Source organism: Lethenteron reissneri, chromosome 28 (assembly GCF_015708825.2).
Source record: "Lethenteron reissneri isolate LAM-NWPU_2019-01 chromosome 28, ASM1570882v1, whole genome shotgun sequence".
In the NCBI taxonomy this organism is placed as follows: domain Eukaryota; kingdom Metazoa; phylum Chordata; class Hyperoartia; order Petromyzontiformes; family Petromyzontidae; genus Lethenteron; species Lethenteron reissneri.
In genome coordinates, this window is record NC_083806.1 from 11,147,160 (window position 1) to 11,166,697 (window position 19,538).

General features: G+C 49.4%; 1 long non-coding RNA gene across 1 annotated transcript; it reads left to right on the plus strand.

The window, feature by feature from the left end:
- The first annotated feature begins 12,584 nt into the window (after positions 1-12,584).
- LOC133348989 (uncharacterized) lies at positions 12,585-18,978 on the plus strand. Its single transcript, XR_009755859.1, has 2 exons — positions 12,585-12,651; positions 16,901-18,978. It is a non-coding gene; the product is annotated as an uncharacterized LOC133348989 (long non-coding RNA).
- The last annotated feature ends 560 nt before the right edge of the window (positions 18,979-19,538 follow it).

Genomic DNA, 19,538 nt, shown 5'->3' on the forward strand with positions numbered 1-19,538 from the left:
ACCAGAGTCCAAACACAAGTTGGAGACGTCGTGCAACACACACGAAGTTGAAGAAGAAAAAGCGTCAATTCCAAAAACTCGCCACTCGATGCGTCGTGCGTCGCGAACACGGTTAATCGATATCAATTGATGATGAATGGACGGATGGATGCGTCGTGACCGCGCCCGTTGTAGCCGATTGGTGAAACCGTTCGACTCGCCAGCGGCAACACAGAGATGCCCACGTGGGTAACCAGGATTTAAAAAAAACACACACACACTGGCGTGGTGATCGTACAGATGTTCGACCGAAAGTTGGCAGCTGGGACAGAAATTAAATGTGGCCGAAAGCACGAAAGGGCAGATTAATGCGCGGGCATCTGCGCGGTAGTTTTCGTCGCGCGGAATTGTACGGCTCTTGCGATGTGTAGAACGCCGAAAATGTTTGACGATCAATCTTCTCTGCAATTAGTAATAGCCTTAAGTCGATACAAAGATGATCCCTTTAGTCTGACAAAGCGTGAGTGCTATGAGCAGACATCTATTAAGGACGCATTGCACGCAAATTGTGTTTTAATAGTGCAGCTGTTAGCGCTACGCTGCGCTACGAACCCGGCCACCCGAGTTTGATTCTTCAGACGCTGTCTTTCCGACAGACCTGTTCTTCACCTGAGGACGGCTGCTTGCGTTGTGGCCGAAACGTCGTGAGAATTGCATTTTATTATCTTTGATTTTTATCATTTTATTATTTCCCTTCTACGTGACTTTACCGAAAGAACCAAGATTATGAAATACACTTTAAGGTTTAAGTTTTTTCTATTTACATTCCATCTTCTTTCCTGGCATATGTGCAAACAAAAACCATCTTAATTGACACAAACACGCGAATCACGTGTCTTCAGGAATGCGGTGGCCCCGTGTGGGATGGAAAGTGGCCCCTGTCCCGTCGCTTGGAAAAATCCTGGCGGGTTGTGGCGAGAACGGGGGGGGGGGGCAACGCTCCTCGGAGGGGATGAGGCTAGGACCCCCCCCCCACCCCCTGCACCGGGGTGTGGGTTACACATCCTGGCTTCAGGTGGCCCAGCGGTCCCCCCAGGAAACACGATGTGCTCAGATAAGCCACCAACCACACGGTGGTGAGGTGGTGGGAAGGAGGGGGCGTGGGGGGCTTTCGTGTTGTTGCATCCCACCCCCCAAACCCACCTACCCACCGCAACCTACCTCACCCACCCACCCTCCCACCCACCCACCACAACTCACCCACCCCAACCCATCCACCAACCCATCCACCCACCCCAACCCACCCACCCCACCCACCTCCCACCCCAACCCACCCACTTCACCCACGCCTACCACCACGACCTTTCTATCCGCATTAAACAGAATCCGCTAAATGGGTTATTTACGCCGTGATAATTGTGAACTCATTTGCAATGAGCATTTATGTAAGGTGTCGTTTTTTATTACAACTATATAATTATATATATATATATATAATTATATATATATATATATACCCCTACGAGATTGTACTCCTGAAACAAACGTTGCCAGTGGTCGGACACCCACGTGTGATCAGTAATCAAGCCAAGCGGGTAAACACGAGCCACCAATTACGCATCGGGCCAGTGATTTCAACCCACATACCGTGGCCACCCGAACAACAACAACAACGACAATAACAGCGACAGCAGTTCTAAACTAATCATAATAATAAAATCCTGCAGACGATTGATTGAAATTCAGACGTTCGCTTGGGATTCTCATTTGTCCGTGCGTCGTTGTCGACTTGGAACATGATGCATCCGCTCTCGACTCGCGTCTCGGGATGAAGGCGGTTGTGGCGACTCGTCTCAAGAGTGAAATGGCGAGATTGACATCTCGACAAAAGAGCAGAAACAACGTCGCTCCTCCCTTGCTACAGTTTGACCAGAAAATACAGAGAACGAAAACAAACATTTTGCGGCCATCCCGAGCAGCGAGGTGGCAACTCGTGTCATTAGGTGGTCTGAAGCCACCGGGAGAAAATACGCATTTCACACGGCGGGGAAATCGGATTTCCCCAGGATTGGTCACTCTTGTTGATGGTTGGACGGGTCGACCTCCACTACCTGTGGGTTAACATGAGAGTGGCTTGAGGCTTGACCTCAACCAAACATGAACAACTTTTCGAAGCTTCTGTTGCTGTAGCTCTTAAAAAAATCAAAAATCGTGCATTTTGTGTCGCGCCATGAGACGAAGGATCCATTGCGACCCCCTCCCACGCGAGGCAACAGCCCACGGAAGTGAACATAACAGAGCTACCTCTGAGATCCCTTCAATTGACATTTGATGAATACAATAGGGGAGTGCGCTCAACTCATTATCGCAGCATCAGCAGCAGCGATATCGAACAAGGGCGGTGACCACCGCGTTTCTGCGGCCGTCTGGAACGCGCTCTTCCTTCCGATATTAGGAAGCTACTGGGAGCTATGGCACTTTCAACTCTACATTGAAAACTTCTTTATTTGAGAACTGATTTTCTTCGTTTAGTTTGTTGTCCCCATCCGCACCTCCGGGACCTCTGACCTCTGAGCCACCGGGGCACCTACGAGGTGGAGCAACTTTGAGCGGTCGACTTCGGTAGCCGGCGTCACTGCGAAAGGTCGACCGAGACCACTGCCCTGGCTCGCTCTCCCAGCAGCCTGCTGCCCGGACAACGCGGTGTGCTGTGGTGCACACACCACACACACACGTGGTGTACACACACACACACGTGGTGTACACACACAAACACTCACGCACGGTGTACACCACACACGCACGGTGTACACCACACACACACGTGGTGTACACACACACACACGTGGTGTACACACACACACGTGGTGTACACACACACACGTGGTGTACACACACACACGTGGTGTACACCACACACGCACGGTGTACACCACACACACACACGGTGTACACCACCGTGTGTACACCACGTGTGTATGGGTACACGGTATGTACACCACGTGTGTGTGCGCGCGCGCACCATGGCTCCCCGTCTTTATCTGCCATCGGCTCCCCCCCCCCTCCCCCCACCTTTTATCTGCGGGCCACATCGCGATCTCGCGCCGCTGCATCTGCGCCCCGCACCTTTTTGTCGCCGATCGCCTATCGCCGACCTGCACAGATAGCGCCTGCAGCCTCACGGGGGTGGTGGTGGCGGTGGTGGTGGTGGCGGTGGGAATGCCACGTGCCGACCCCAGAGACCTCGCTGGCTCTGAGAGCGCGCACGAGGCTTGCGCGGATGGGCGCGAAAGTCCAAATCCAAATCATCAAACTTTACCCTCCATATTCTAGATTTGAAGCTTTCATGACTGCAATGATTCATATTTTTAGGTTTTTTCGGTAAAGTCACGTAGGTAAAAAATTAAAATTAATAAAAGTTAAATACAAATAAAATATGTATTTTTATTTTACTTTTATTAATTTCATTTTTTTACCTACGTGACTTTACCGAAAAAACCTAATAATATTTACCCTCCATATCTTGATTTGAAGCTTTCGTGACTGCGGGCAACCCATACTCTTTGGTTATTTCGGTAAAGTCACATGAGATAGAAAATGAATAGATCACGACGTTTCGATCGCAACACAAGCGACCGTCTTCAGGTGAGAGGACTCTCATCAAAACGTCGTTTACCCTCCATAGCACAACGCGTGCGTGGAATGTAACGCAAAGGGCTTTGCGGGACGAAATAAAAGCGTCGTTAAACCCACCACCACCCGACACAGCCAATTGGTAAGGTTTGTCACGTAAACAGAACGTGGCCAATTCGTTTCTAGGACAGCACTACACCGGTACGTTGGACAGCAAATCCACAACATTTACAATCTGAGTACTCAGATGCACAATCTGAGTATTCATCAGATGTACTCAGATTGTAAATGTTATGGAACCCCGACTGCTTCGTCTCATCCGCACTGCGTTCAACACAAAAACACACTCACCTACTCACTCACCTACTCACTCACTTACTCACTCACCTACTCACTCACCTACTCACCCGCCTACACACTCACCCACCTACACACTCACCCACTCACTCACCTACTCACTCACCTACTCACTCACCTACTCACTCACCTACTCACTCACCCACTCATTCAATCACCACACGGCACCTCATAAGAAAACGTTCGACTTTGGAATTCCCTCCTATCACCTCTGTGCCCAAGTTCTTTCCATCATTTTCTCGTCAATGAAACGTCGTCACTGTTATCAATTACCCATTGAATAGGCGCCACGGTGGGCTAGGAGATGTTATCTCCCTCGCCTGGTGTGCAGGAGGTCGCGAGTTCGATCCCGATCCCGGCCCTGACGCCTGCTGCTGTATATTTGGAGTTTGCGTGTCTCTCTCCCCGTGGTTACGTATATTTTTTTCTCTGGGTCCTCTGGTTTTTTCCTCCACGTTTAGAAATATGCGTTTAGATTATTTGGCTGCTATGAATTCCCACATGATGATACGTGACTTCGCTGTGGCCAGGTCGCTTCTGTAAAAAAGCTTTCGAGTACAGCTCAGGTGGGCCTTACCTGATTTAAACATTTATGGGTTTGGGAGAGTGCCACCCTGCAGCTAATTGGTCACGTGTCCCGCGGAGAACCAATTACACGCCATTTGGCTGCGATACATTTCCACATCATACGCCACTTAGTTGAGAAATAATTTGTGGCCAGGTCGCTTCTGAAAAAAAAATCTATCGAGCTCAGAAGGCCCTTCTTGGTAAAATGTTTTTTTTTTTAAATTTGGTTATTTAACAGTTTATCATTACGCACGGACGGACGGGGCTAATGCAGAAATGCTTTTCAAAATTAGTTGGAAAGCGTCGAAACGTCCCACGGCTGAGAGGAAAATTAACATATCGGCATCTCAGCACGCCGTAGCCTTGGGAAATTCCTGTACGCGAAAAGTGTGAGCTCCTTAAATACCCTGAGATGGCAGATCTGGTGGTTCAGCTCAGTTTATTTTGAATTACCCCGTGAGCCAAGAAGCTCTTAAATCGGGTTTCATAAACCAAAAACAACAACACCACCGCTTACTCCGACATGCGCAACAAGTCACAGTAAAATTAATCAATAACGAACAATAACAGATAAGCGAAATCAAACATATAGCTAGCAAATCATGATCGCAATATCAAAATTATATTTTTTTAAAGAAAATTTTAATTCAATATTTGATCATCATGAAATGCAACGCTGCGTTTGTAACGCTGATGTGGGTCGCGTTAAAAACGTTAATATTGTTGACATCGCCAACGTTGCCATGAGCCGCCCCAACAAAGGGAACTAAAACACGCGTCGCAAACTGTGGGCTTCTGCTTTACACCAAGCTAAACGTGGATGCACCCACATCTGTTGGCGTCTCAGCGGATGTGGCGAAGAGCTAAATAATAATAGACAACGGCGCAAAACTATCAATGTGGCTTTGCGGTGTCTCGGGCCGAGGGGGTGGGAGGGAACGGCCTTCCTGGCCGAGGGCCGCGCACGAAACACTCTCAAATACCTCGGGCAGCTGGGCCTCACTCTGGGCGCGCAGAAAGCGCGAACAAGGGGATGCACTTCGGGCCAAGCAGTGGCAGGAGAGAGAAAGACGCAATGAGATGAAGGCACCGCTGTTGCCGGGTCAAACATATTGCCCTCTGGTGCCTGATTAGCACAACCAATGTGGTTTCAGTGACGGACAACTTTGGGTTCGAATGATATATTTCGATGTGGTGCTAGGCCCAATGTGGTGGCTATGGGACGTGTCACGTGACATCGTGGGCCGCATCGGCCGTGCGTGTCAAAGGTTAACCCGCTCTCTCTTTTAGGCGACAAAGGACGAACAGTAACAAAGGCAATCTACGGGACCTTTTGCCAGCATCAGTTTCAAAGACAATGCATATATTATCAGGGTATGTTTTTTTGCATGTTTTTCCACAAGTATGTGTGGTTAATGCGGAGCTGATGCCTTGCAATAGTTATCTATTTGGTATTTGAACATCTTCATACCTCCTGTTTTATTGCCAAAAAGGGGTAAATCCTAACCTTGTTTTTCCATCATGTTGATACTGGAAAAAGGTCCCATAGGTATTGGTGGACATTTCATTTATTGAACATGATCAAGAAGGAATTCACTCTTAAGTCGACCGAACAATATCTCTTACACAAGGGTTCTGCGGTAGTAATGATGAGCTATGGATGACCCGTGACCTTTGACCTAGGTTAAAAAATCGTGAATAAAAATGTTCACCATGCTGGTATCATGTTTTTTATGTCTAAACTCTCTTCCCCAATATTTTTTTTCGATTTAAAGCTTTCGTGACTGCAGGAATTCATCTTCTTGGTTCTTTCGGTAAAGTCACGTAGAATGGAAGTAATGAAAGAATAAAAATAAAACATAATAAAATAATTCTCACGACGTTTCGGCCACAGCGCAAGCAGCCGTCCTCAGGTGAAGACCAGGTCTGTGACGCACGCCTGCTCTAGAGGCTGCTACGGCTTCGTCTCCACCAAAGCTCGTTGTGAGATCGCGAAAGACTTAAATCTCTACACGCATGCACGTGCCGGGGAGATTGTTTGTACGTTGAGATACAAGTGTCATACTGGTAGGAACCTCCTAGTTCCACCAGCCCACAGGGGATTATTGTGTCCGTCCGTCCGTCGTGCATCCAAAAATGGGAGGGGTGGGGCTGGGTGGAGAGGGGAGGGTGGGGAGGGTCTGGGTGGGGAGGGGCTGGTCACCCCGTGGTGCCCTTATAAAACTCAACGTTTAACCTACTCACGCCGGCTTGTGCCCGCCCTCACAGTCGGCCATATTTGCGGAATACACCACGCCGCCATTGACCCTGGCCATTGACCGAGCAACCCAACGTTCCTACCAGCTCCCTCCGCAGGAATGTGTTGATACGTGTGGCATTGCCTTTGTACGGTTCGCCTTTTGGCGTTCTCTGGTCTGACACCGGTGAGACGAGGCCATTCATCGAAGGCTGTCTCTGGTGTAAGCCAATCAGTGTCGAAGAAAATGCCCATATATTATCATCAGAGCACGCGTGTTTGCATGTTCACCGCAAGTACGCGTGGTTAAATGCAGACTTGATTCCTTCCAAAAGATTTCTATTTTGTGTTGGAACAACTTTCAACGCATATTTTATTGCCAGCAAATGTTTAAAAAACCCTACTCTTATTTTTCATACGCTGCATGTGATTGCCGCGTAGGGAAATGCTGCCCCTGCCATCTAATTCCACAAACACGTGGTGGAAGGGGGGGGCGGGCAAAGGGGAGTCGATTCTTTGAGTCGATTATTCGGATCAATTTGAGTCCCAAAAATTGCGACGAAATCATGAGTCAGACAGGAGGAGGAGGAGGGGGGTGGTGGTGAATCATATTCCTCGCCGACCAGACGGGAGACTGTTCCTGGACGTGACGCATTTGAGCAGAAATGTTCACTCGCCGTCGTTTTCTTTCCACCTTGGAGGAATAGCAGCAGCGTGAGAACGTGTTCCGTCTTTCGTATGCAGGAGCTTCGTGAGTTCGATCCCGACCCTGACAATGCCCCCTCTGTCTATTTAAGGCCACCCCACAGAGACGATCCCCCTCTCTGTACCTGTGTTACTCTCTCTATGTATCTTGGTGATATCTGTCTGCTTATATGTCTGTCTATAGTTTTCTGGTTAGATTTTTTGTTGCTATTTCATTTATACCTGATGATGATTGCTTGTGCTGCAATCGAAACGTCGTATGCTATTATTTAATTTATTATTTTATCTTTATACGTGACTTTACCGAAAGAACCAAATAATAAATTCCTGCAGTCACGAAAGCTTCAAAATTAAGACTGACAATGCCTGTTGCATATTTGTAGTTTGTGTGTCTCTCTCTCTCTCATAGTCATCACGGTGGTGATAAGTTAACTACCTCACCTGGTATGCAGGAGGTCGTGGGTTCGATCCCGAGCCTGACAATGCTTGTTGTATATTTGGAGTTTGCGTCTCTCTCTCATCATGATGACATTCGACGACGCATTCTGGATGAATGGCACTCTACAACGGACGCTTGTGAGTATAAACTCTTCTTTCGTACGAATTAATAGCAGAAAATGAAACATGCAATTTTTAGATGTTGCTATTCACTTAATTGTATTTTGAGAAGCAGAGTGGATTTGTTTAACACGCGAACAATATAATCCATAATAAAGGTGTTTTTTTTGCGTTAGATCGCGTAAATAGATAAATTCGTCGTTCAACCCGCCACCACCCGACACAGCCAATTAGTAAAGTTTGTCACGTAAACAACACGTGGCCAATTCGTCACTACGCCGGTGTGTTGGAGAGCCGAGCCGTTCCTCCTTGAAGGGAGTGAACACAGCAGCAGCGGCGGCGGCGGCGGCGCGGCTTGTTTGCGATGCGCTCGATGGTTTGCGATTCGTGGCCGCACCACTTGCAGGCCGCCGAATCTTTGACGCGCCGTTTGTGGCATCATCTGGTGGCCGCTGCGGCCACGTGACCCCGTCCCGATTGGGTTGATGGTCGACACGTTGGTGGCGTGGAAGGTTGACGGTCGGGTCCTGTACGAGACGACGATTTTTGACGAACGACCGCAGTCCAGACTGGGTGATATGTTGACTCGTCAGCGAGTGTGGGTGCATGGATCCTCGACTGCTTCATGTTTATCCCGAGCTGGGAGTGATTTCTTTTTTTCAGCATCTCTTTGCTGCGGCTGGGCGGAGCGACGGCACGGTGGGTTGGTGCGCTGCGCTACGGACCAAAAATCACATGAGTTTGAGTCTCGGTCATAGCCACCATGTTGCGGCAAAAGCGATATCTTGACCATCTCTGGCCACCCCTCTCGCCAACCCACGCTGACCACCGGTGTGTAGAAGTATGGTGACACAGCCAAACAGCCCTCATGTCCGAAAGGTGTGGGGAGACATACACTCATTCATTCATTAATAATAATAATTTACACTCATAAAGCGCCTTAACACCAAACAAATATCGAGGCGCAATGAATGAAGAGGGAGCGATACTAAAAGAATGATCCACGTGGCAAAATAGAGGAATGAACTTTTAATCGGATTTTTTTAATTTAAAGATAGGTTTTTAGAGGATTGAATTCGCTCCTGAATATAGAGTGGAGCTTTAACTGCGAGCAACATGATCTTAAATTCCACTCAGAGGAAGGGATACATGCACGTGCGTTCAACTTCTTTCGCACCATACGTAGCCAACCGTGCCAATCGGAGGTGCGTGTGTCTGTGAATCATTGCCTGTGCCTCGAGTGGTGAATTGTTACGCAACTTGGCACAAACCGGGACCCTTAAGGTCGGAGGAAGACCTATAGATGTCTGCCCCAACAGGCAGGGGGGCGATCCTGAGAAAACCAGGACTGGTGGGAGGCCAAAAGCCTTCATGCAGCAGTGGATTGATTAGAGGCTGAACATCTTTAATTTGTATACATTTTATTGGGTGCATTTATGTATGGCCGTCGAAACTTATTTTGCACCGTACGTAGCCAACCGTACCAATCGAGAGGTACGGGGAAGGGCAACACACCAAACACAAAAGAGCAGTTCTACAGAAATGCGTTTTCATTGGAGATGATTTTGAAGTGCATAAATTATCAGCAGGTGTCAGCTCTCATTGCTGTCATTTGGAGGTCCACTGGACGAAAACAACTGCTGCTAGAGATCCATGACATCACGTTGTGCGGGCGATATATAAAATATGTGAATATTAATACTAATATTGTTGATGATGCAGCCGAAAGCATGGCCTGCCGCTCTATCATCTCTGTCCGTACGGCTTGGGGGTGGAGGGGGGCGGCGAGTGGGTGGGTGGGTGGGATGCCGGGCGAGACTTTATGTGAGCATTCGAACGGCAAAATTGCAACGGCCCCAACGACAAAAGAACATTTCTCAGAAGTTCTTGAGAGACATTTTCCTCCCCGCCACACCCCCAAATCCTTGGTTACTGGCGGACTTAGGTGTGGAAGGTGGCGGTGACGGTGGTGGTTGTGGCAGTGGTGGTGGTGGTGGTGATGGTGGTGGCAGTGGTGGTGGTGGCAGTGGTGGTGGCAGTGGTGATGGTGGTGGCGGTGGTGGTGGCGGTGGTGGTGGCGGTGGTGATGGTGGCGGTGGTGGTGGCGGTGGTGGTGGCGGTGTTGATGGTAGCGGCGGTGTTGATGGTAGCGGCGGTGGTGGTGGCGGTGTTGGTGGTGGCGGTGGTGATGGTGGTGGCGGTGGTGATGGTGGTGGTGGCGGTGGTGATGGTGCTGGCGGTGGTGGTTAGAGCGCAGATGGGGACGGTGGTGGGTGTGGTGTCACGGGGGAGAGGCCAACGCTCTTCCCTCACCCCACCCCCGGTCTCCACGTGTGGCTGCCGCCCGATAGTGGGGGGCGTTCGTTAGACCACAGTGGCCCGCTCGCGGTGGCGTTGTTGGTTGAGAGCGGGGGGGTGGGGGGCTAATAGGGGACGCTTCTCGCGACCCGTGGCGGCGTCAAACGTTAGCGATGTGTCCCCTACCCAAGCGTCCCAAGGGAGCAGGGAGGGGGGGGGTTGGGATTCGTGAGAAAAAAAATAGGTTTGCGTAAAATCTATCAGCCCAAATTCAAACAAACAAAAGCAAGCATCTCCGATTGGCTCGGGAGAGGTTTCAACAACACGCTCGTTGACCCGAGCCGGCGGATCGCCCTAATCTCTCGTCTGAATCAGCATTCTCTCATTTTTACTCCATCTCTACGGCGTGTCGACATTCCTCTTCTCTCAACAATCTCTTCTGCTACATCTCTCTTCATGTCATCACGCTCGGGTTTTATAGATTGAAAGTTGGGGGGGGGGGGGGGGTTGCCAGAATTAATATTTGGTCAGGGCCTTCCCTTCCATCCCAACGGCCACGCACATCGCTGCCCGACGAACCCCCTGAGCCAGCCGATACCGCCCCACTTTAGAACGCTCACTGCTCATCGCTAAAGTTTCTTTGGCGAATATAAATATAAAAAACACGTAAATATATAAAACTTTCGAGAAATGCAATTGCCGCGCACATCCAAGTGAAGCAAATGAAATCTATAAACAAGACAGGTTTTGTTTTGGCAGTGACGCGTTCGTGGAAATGTTTTTTTGCCTAGATTATCAACGCTGTGGGTGTTGTTGTGGATTGCGGCCTCTGGCAATTAAAGTGGTTTAGGGTGGCGAAGGGGTTTTTGAGACGCGGAATAATAACCGACCGTGTCGGAGCTCGGACGTACGCCGGCCAATTTCCAAGAATCCCGTGTCGTATTGCCCAACTTGGTAGCTGCGTTTCTTTTCGTCGCAGTCGACAAAAAAAAATCGTAATTTGCCTCCTTGATTCCTCTCTTTTACCGCTCAAAACAACACACAGCCCCAGTTACAAAATAAGTGAAATTTTCATGCCGTGTGGCTTTCACTGTGGTGTGCGTGTGGTTTTTAAATCCTTTATATTAAGTTCACTTGCTTGCTTGCTTACGACTGTGCAAATCTTTCCGTCGTTTTTCAACCCACTTCCCGTGATCCAATCGAGCTGACATTTTGCACACAGACTCGTTGTGCGTGACAATTTATTTTCGTGAAAAAAAATTCCATAACTTTACACTTTTTAGGATTTTTTTTATATTTAATTACCAATTGCTTAATGGTGGCAGGCAATCATCTGACCTATAGGTGGCAGCTATCTCAAGCCAGAGGACGAGAGGACTCTAGCCGCCACGCATATAAAGGATTTATAGTGAAAAACTTTGTTTTTACGGGTTAATTTTTTTTTGTGACCACGTAATAAAAATGCCACTGAATAAATATGTAATCTTGACCATTTATACGTTAGATCATTTTCCAATAACTTTCAATTGGGGTCCAATTTATGAATCTCACACGTATTCAAATTCCTTAATCTAGACTGCCCCCCCCCCACCTCTCATCATAGGAATGTGGAATTCCCAACACCGACTCAGGGCCACCTGTAGGGACGAGCGCTGCCCCATTGCTTGCTTGACCAGCAAGACACTTTTTTTCTCAGATATATTTCATTAATTGCACAAACTTCATAGTACCATGACCCACCTCTTGACCCCCGATGGGGAGTTAACCCGTGTGCCCACACCACCAGAGATTAACTTCATCCCTGTGACATGACAGAACCGGGGAAGATGTCTAGTAAACAAGCCGGTGGGCAACACAACACAACACACACAAAAACACTGGTCGTCAAAGAGTTAAAAACGGAGCATGAATTTCTCCAGCATTGTGGTCATCCGTTATCTCGCTGGGTCAGGGGGGAGGGGAGAAAGGGGGGTGGTGGTGGGGGGGGGTCAGGGAGACTGACTGCAAGCACAGCGCTTATCAGCGGTCGTGCAGGCGGCCCCAGCTCGTGCCCATGCTCACGCCCTCCACGCACAGGCCCAGATGGGGGGGGGGGGGGGGGGCCTCTTTCCACCCGCCCCTGCCCTCCTCCCCCCCTGCCCCTCCTCTGCCCTGCCCTGCCTGCCCCTCTCACCCAGCCAACCAGCGACGTCCCCGTCTCCGGCGCTGGTTACTTAAGCACGTGCCCACTGTGGCCGTCTCTCACCGGGCACACTTTTGAGAAGGGGACATCAAGTCGAGGCCCCTCGCCGGTCGTCGCCAGAATTCATCGAACACAGGTAAACGATCGTCTTTTTGAACTTGTCGGAGTTTCGTCTTATTCGGTCATTTTTACAACGCGATGTAGTCCGACCCCTTGAAGTGTACTTATGCACGGTAGCTACGGTCTGCATGGACGTACTGCAGTGAAAAAGGGGAAATGTGGTGGAGCTGATAAAACATTTTTGTTATGTAAAATAAAAATAATTATTGGGTTGGTTGTTTTTTTACCCCGTGACCTCCATATGACGTGAAACATAAACACGCATTTCTCTTATTCTCGTTTATAACATTTATTAAGTTAAAAATGTGGTGGAAATATTTTTTTGTAACCAAACACTGGAGCCACCACGTGCTAGAAATGTTCACCGCCGCCACAAAAAATGGCTCCAGATGCCACGCGGTGTGGCGAGTGAGCACCGCTCACAACGTGAATCATCGTCGTCGTCACGGTGGTCGTGAGAACAGACAAAACATTCAAATTCTCGAATTAAATCGTCAGAAGTCGGCAGTTAACATTTTCTGACGAACGTTGCTGGGAATGGACCGTAATTTTTTTGTAAAAATTTACAACGGCGAAATAAATAAAACTTTGCTCGTAAACGCAGATGGCAAACGAAAATATTTCCACCGAATTCGATGCCTAGAAAGTGACTCCGCTTGCTCATAAAAAAAAATCCCCAAACTTTTGGGAACCAAAATAGTTAAATTCCACTGCTTTTTTTTAAACAAAATATTGTCGTACAAAGTGTAATCAACTTTCATTCCATTCCTTGCGTATGGCAAATATGTTGAGGAACTAAATGGCAAATTTCCGTTATGTACTGAGATCCATGAAAGTAACATTTTCTCCGAGTATCAAAAAAGACGATTTGTCATGGAAATATGGTCTCTAAACGACGCAGCCACCGCGTGCATTGTCCCATGCTTATGTGCACATGAGGATGCGTGGTTCCTGAGGCCACCCTTGGGCCAGCGTAGACACGTGTCTCGCCCCGTGCACACCGGCTTCCTCTCTCGTGCCACCTTCGACCTCACTTAATCTTCATCTTTGTTGTAATTTTTCAAAAACTTCTTGCTGATCTGTGTAGATACTTTCCACTGCATGGGGCACGTAAGCTATCGAGGGCGGTGTAATTGCACCGGTGGGGCCTACACGCCGGAGGGGCCCAGGCTACGAAGAAGGAGGAAAGGGAGGGGGAAAATCGGACAGCAGGTTCCAAATTTAATTTTCATTCCTTCCACCACGAGGGGGGGGGGGGGGGGCATGCTCCCAAAAACCCACGGCACGCCACTGCTCCACTGTAAATTCTCTTAAACTGATATTACGCCTTATTTCGGGATTTCCGTGCTTTGCGATTGTGTGCACGTGTTTCTCCTGCAGCCCTTGCTCCAGGTCTTGGCCCACGTTTCGCCGGGGCTCTCACCGGGGCTCTCACCGGGGCTCTCACCGGGGCTCTCACCGGGGCTCTCACCGGGGCTCACAGAAACATTTCCCGTCCGTCGGACACAAAACTATCGCCGTCCTGCAATTCCTCCGCTTTACGTGTTTTAAAAAATCAAATTGTGTTTACGGCTGCACAAGTGACATTTCAGCGGTTAGCCGCCCTTCTTCCTGGTGTGGCTTTTCGCGCCTCAAAACGCACGAACCAAGCGAGATGCAGTCCGCGCACTTTGCTTTTAATAGTGTGTGTCTAAATAGTACAGTGGGGCGTGGTGGCGCAGTGGTTAGCACGCCGTGCTACAAACCCGGCGACCCGAGTTCGAAACACCGGTGACGATTATCTGAACCGGTTCTGGGCCTCCCCGAGGTCGACTTGGCCTCAAATGAGTAACCGATGTGGTGTGCAAACATCGCCACTGAGGAAACAAAGGTGGCCGAGCGTGGTGCTGGCCACCCACTCTCTAGTGCGCCTTATCACCCTTCATAGGTGCTCGCTAACAGCACTTGCCCCAACAGTCTGTTAAAGCTATATGGGGGATCTTTGATTTTTTTCTATAGTACAGTGGGGAGTGGTGGCGCAGTGGTTAGCGCACCGTACTACGAATCCGGCGGCCCGATAATGATCCCCCATCGCTGGTAAATTTGGTTTCACACATTATTTTTTTTAAATAGCGGTTTGTATGCCACGTAATTACGAGAACTTTACCCTCAGAGATGGGGTGGAATGGGAAAGTGATGCCCCCCACCCCCGACTTTGTTTGGAACAAAAGTAATTAATTTAAGGCATCTCAGCGTTTGATTCCTGACCAGGGCTAACATCAGTGGCGAGTGTTATTCAAACTAGTCCCGGGCCTTACCACCCCACCCAAAACCGCGACCCCCCCCCCCCCCCCCCCGATCGGCCCACTTCACCAGCCCACATTGACCGGCATGGTGAAGTATGTTCAACAACCCCCATGGCCAGTAAGGCGTGTTGGGGGAGGCATTTCATCCAGCAGTGGATTGCCAAATGCTGGCCATCACTATCATTACGACGGCACATACGACAATCACGCTTTGCCATTCCATCCGGTGTAGATATATCTCGTGGCTTCAGCCTGAATGGAAAGTACTCTACGTTCAGATGTTCTGCAGGAGAGAATTACTTAACTTGGAATGGCAATTGACCCCGGCTTACCATGACCCCCTTTTTGGAGCAGAATGACCAATTGACAAAAACGCACCCCCCCCCCCCCCCAGCTCACGCGTGCGCGGATCACAGAAACGCGCGGCCATTGACAGGTGAAGAAGGCGAACGTCACCGATCGGGCAAGGGCCGGGTACAATCCGCAGAGAATTTCAGGCGTTCAAAGCCTTCGAGAAACGGTCAAGTGGCCTCAAGCTTGAATGGATAAAGCAATAAATAAAGCTCAGGCACAGTCGGCGAATGTGCTGGAAAGTGCGGTTCATCATTCTCCAGCACGGATTCTTTTCCGAATGTTGATTGGGGTGTAATTGTATTAGTTTTTTTTTACCCATCCCGAGTTCAATAATGAACTCGAGATGGGTTACTAAGGTTTAAAAAAAAAATTAAACCTGTGAGTCTAAAACACCGGCGACATTAATTTCACGAGCATGCCGGTGGAGAGAGAGAGAGGGGCTAAATGCCGTGATGCAAGATCAGACTTGGAAGGGAAATGACCGCAAGTTTGTAACGTGTCCTTCCCGACAGTTACAACACGTTCCAATCACGAGTCAAACCGACGCGCGCCTTTTGTACCTGCGGGGTTTTAAAAAAAAAACAACACAACCTCGCGTTTCCCCATTTTTTAAATCCTTTATATTAAGTTCACTTACTTGCTTGCTTGCACGCTTACGACCTTGCAAATCTTTCGGTCGTTTTTTAACCCACTTCCCGTGATCCAATCGAGCTGACATTTTGCACACAGACTCGTTGTGCGTGAAAATTTATTTTCGTGAAAATGTTACACTTTTTTGGATTTTTTAATATTTAATTACCAATTGCTTAATGGTGGCAGGCAATCATCTGACCCATAGGTGGCAGCCATCTCAAGCCAGAGGACGAGAGGACTCTAGCCACCACGCATATAAAGGATTTAGAGTGAAAAACTTTGTTTTTACGGGTTAATTTTTTGTTGCCTACGGCTGGACTTTGCCGAACTTTTGGTCGCGATTCATGGCCGCTGCATTAAGCGAACACGGTCTTGGGGTTTCTTTGTCATGCTGCCGGTAATGCGGGAAATGGCCGATACGTTCTCACCAAATAGAGGATGCTACAGCATCATTCATTCATTCATTCGTATCTTGCTCATCACATTCCTTTTGCTGCGCCCCCCCCTCTAACCGCCATGTCACCCCCCAATTTCTTCCCCCGTGCAACTGATTATTATCAGCGTCTTCCTCGACAACTCAAATTTCCCGCCACTCATTTTCAGTCCTTTTCAAGCCACTCCAGTTGGGGATTATTTGCCTCCTAGCAGCGCTTCATTAAGTCAGGAGCGCCATCCACACCCCTTCTGCCTCATATATCCCTTAACCTACTTGTAGGATTAGAGGTGTACCATAATAATATGGGATTGTTGTTAATAGGCGTACCTTGTGCTCTTAGTGGTAGTGCCTTACACCGGTAATCGCTACTCCCAAGCCAGCCAGTCAGCAGCGTTCCCGGGTAGGATACGAAAATATATCGAGTGAGAAACGAGGCCCTATGGCGGTCCCATGTGGATTCGACGTGGCGAACAGCCGAGTGTCCGTCGATCGAAAACTTCAGCGCGGCTCGATGTTTCGCGCGTTCAGACCGCGTCGTCTCGTTTTGTCTCGTTTAGGTAACGCGCAGAGGGTGGCACGGCGGGTGGCACGGCGGGTGGCACGGCGGGTGGCACGGCGGGTGGCACACTCCACGCCGCTGGCCTCGACATGGGCCACAAGCGGGACTTCCCGACTAGCACGTCTGTGCAGGATATCATACTATACTGTAAATCACTGCTGAACCATTACAGTATATATGATGTGCTGCGGAGGGCTATGTCCTTGTCTGCGTCGGCGAGGCCCACGAACGGCGTCGCCTCCCCGAGTCAAGAGTCAAAGGGTTTCCTCCCGATGAGCGGGCGTTCACTCGGAGCCAGTCGTGGATATTCCCGTAGTCTTCTCCAGAGTTGAGGGCCAAATCTAGACGTAGGATGACCGGCAGTCGATTGACAACTGAGAATGAGAATTGCACTTTAGAGAATTGTCAAAAATAATGGTGTGTGCTCAATTGTATATAGAAGCAAACGTATTCATTCTGTAGAAGATATTTTAAACTAAAAAAAAAACTAACCGTTGCCCAACATGGATATGTTGTAATTCGTTTTTTTTGGAATCGATTTCGCTGTAAAGTAATTGATATATTCGCTGATTGATATATCTCTGCACATTACTCAGGTGGGGAAACACCGTGTCAGTGGAGACGCAGAGACGAACACTCGATGACTCTCCACAATCTCGATGGCACCTGTCCACCAGCATGTTTATCGCTCTCTAATTGATTTTTGGTTTTTGTTATCTCTGCAAGAGTGGTGAATGTGTCTATCAGAGCACAGCGAACCCACGACGGCCTATAATACGCATTACACGTGTAACATGGCATGACGGTATTGGGCTGAGGGCGAGGGGGGGGCCCTTGAATGGAGGGAAGAAGCTCAAGAAGATGAACGACCCTGGGGGAGTGGCAATAAAACCGTTACCATTATTGTAACCAATAATGGTAAGGGTTCTCTTGCTGCTTCCCACTGCTTCGCGTCAACCCGGAGGATCGCCGCGACCGACCGCAAGCCCCTGCCGCCTGCCCCCCCCCTCTGCACGCCGGAGAGGACACGCGGGGGACACACAAAGACAAAAGATTACCCCCCCCCCGTATAGCCTTGACAGACTGTTGGGGCAAGTGCTGTTAGCGAGGGGGGTGGGTTGGGTGGCCAGCACCACGCCGGGCCGCCTTTGTCTCCCTTTGTGGCCACGTTTACGATACCGCCACTGCACCAGTTCGACCTAGGGGGGCGGAGGAACCCGGGACCGGTTCAGATTCATCGCCGCAGGTGTCGTGCGGTCGCGAGCGGGGATCGAACCCGGGTGGCCAGGTTCGCAGTTGCCGGGTGCCATGCTCCCCCACGCGCTCAGCGGCAGGGAATGGGATGCGCACCGAGGTGGCTGGCACAAGACGGTAGGTACACCCATCGCCTCCGTTGACATTTAGGAGGCCCCGTACAGCGTCGCATATCGGACCACCGCACGCGCGCGCGCTCGCCCATTACTAACCCATCCGCATCCAGTGCAGAGCATGTGCAACGATGGTGGTGGTGGTGTCACTCATTGCACATCAGGGGGGTAAAACAAATACGCAGCCCCTCCAGATGCTCAACGACGCTTCTGGGAGAACGCCATCCAAATACCCTCGAGAGAGAGAGACGGAGTTCTTTAGTATTTGGCCTACTCTTCCACACTGTGAACGTCTACTATAGATTGCTCACGCATCTGATAGTTGTTGATTTTTTACACATCCCGCCTGCGAGTCGGATATGCGACAGAGCTGCACTTTACTGGAATCATTGCGCGATCATGACCACAAGAAAATAAATAAAATTGCATCTGCCAGAGTATGGGACAAACGTCAGACATGACTTCCTGCTCAAACGAGCGCGGTTGTCGATGGAGTGGTCGTCAACATCTCTCCGTGGACCGGAGCCGGTGGTGGGACTTTCCACATTCCTATGGCGGGGTCCAGGCTCTCCACGGCAGTGTTGACTTGCCACGAGGGGCTATTTGTTCAACGTATCGCCGCTATTGTGTGGGCAGTGCGTTGCTGCGTGTAAGCGTCACTTGCTTACAAGCACGAATGTGAAAATAAACACGTGATTACACTCTCAAACTAACGTCGTCCGTGGTATCGTTTTTTGTTTACTTTGCTGTGATTGTCCCGTACAACAACAACACCAGGCTCGGCCATCGAACGACGGTGGTGGTCACCGCATCGCGCGGCGCTTTCAGACGCGCTCCTGCGGCCGTCTGGAATGCGCTCTTCCTTCCGATGTTAGGAAAAAAGCCACTGGAGCTATGGCACATTTAAAATCATCATCTGGATTGACAAACTCGTTTCTTTAGAACTGCTTATTGTGTTTAGATTGTTGTCCTTCCCTCGCACCTCCCATTAGCACGGTTGGCTAAGTACGGTGTGAAAGAAGTTCAACATGATGAAAAATAAGAATAGGTGTTTACCCTTTCTGTCAATGAAAACAGGCCTTACGAGGTTCAAACACCAAAGAGATACCTTTTGCAAGACATCAATTTCTGCATTAACCACACGTACTTGTGGCAAAACATACAAACATGCTCTGATAATTAATATACGCATTAGCTTTGAAACTGATTGGCCTACACCAGAGACAGCCTTCGATTAATGGCCTAGTCTCACCGGTGTCAGACCAGAGA